The sequence below is a fragment of the Sinocyclocheilus anshuiensis genome, unplaced genomic scaffold, assembly GCF_001515605.1.
Source record: "Sinocyclocheilus anshuiensis isolate Anshui unplaced genomic scaffold, SAMN03320099.WGS_v1.1 scaffold1733, whole genome shotgun sequence".
Classification (NCBI taxonomy): Eukaryota; Metazoa; Chordata; class Actinopteri; order Cypriniformes; family Cyprinidae; genus Sinocyclocheilus; species Sinocyclocheilus anshuiensis.
Window position 1 is genome coordinate 40,791 of NW_015540961.1, and position 1,008 is coordinate 41,798.

Sequence of the window (1,008 nt, forward strand, 5' to 3'; positions counted from 1 at the left end):
CCCCCCCCTTATGAACAACACATTTTTGTACATGATAAAAGCTCCTTGTGGTTTCTCGGTTTGTCCGATTTGAGCATCCATAAACAATGCAAAACACTGGCATTTGGAGTTTCTGCTAGTGATTTCTATGGAGAAAAATCACTTCCTGCCCTCCAGCTGCATTTCGCGCGTCATCAGAATCACGTGATTGCAAACAACCTATTACCGGAAAAACGTGTCATGAGATGAGTGGATAAAATGACTTAATCTGAGGGAGAACGTTGCAAATTAGCCACTAAATTAACTTGATGCAATTTTTATGTCACTCAAAAATAAGTGCAGCTCATGGACACAGCAAAAATAAAGACATACAATAAATTATTCGTACAGTAAGAACACAACATGAAAACCCCAAATTATAACATAAAACTAATTTGTTGTTTTCCCAGGTTACATGACAATTAACAATAATAATACATGTCTTGTTTATGTGTGTTACACTTTAAAGTGGAAGTGAAGCAGTCAGTCAAGTTTACATTATTTAGTAAAGTGATTTCCACTTTGATTAAAAAATATATAACAAACATGGTTAATGTAACCATTTTAAAGAAAAAAGGATGTTTTGTTATAGCTTTTAGAGCAAGGGCGCCGCCATCTTGCAGTACCACCGCGTGTGACGTCACGGGGTTGGTTCGCTCCATTGGCCAGTGCAGTAATATAAGCATTTCTTTACTTTTTGAACTCACAAATGTTTTTGAAATGGAGGAAGACAAACTTGAAAGGACTGTTGAGCCCATAATAATTGCAATTGCTTATGCATTTGAGCCGATTCGGTGAGGAGACTGAGCAGTAATACCATTACAGGTGGAAGAAGTCGTGAACCTGCTGGTTTGGGGTGAAGAGCGGGTGGGAAACAATACGTGTTTACATGAATACTTGTCAAAGCTGCCATTCTGACATAACGACACTGTGATAGCCTATGGCTAAAAGCACTGCGCTCGAGGTTCACGGCCTTCTCAAATAAAGTAT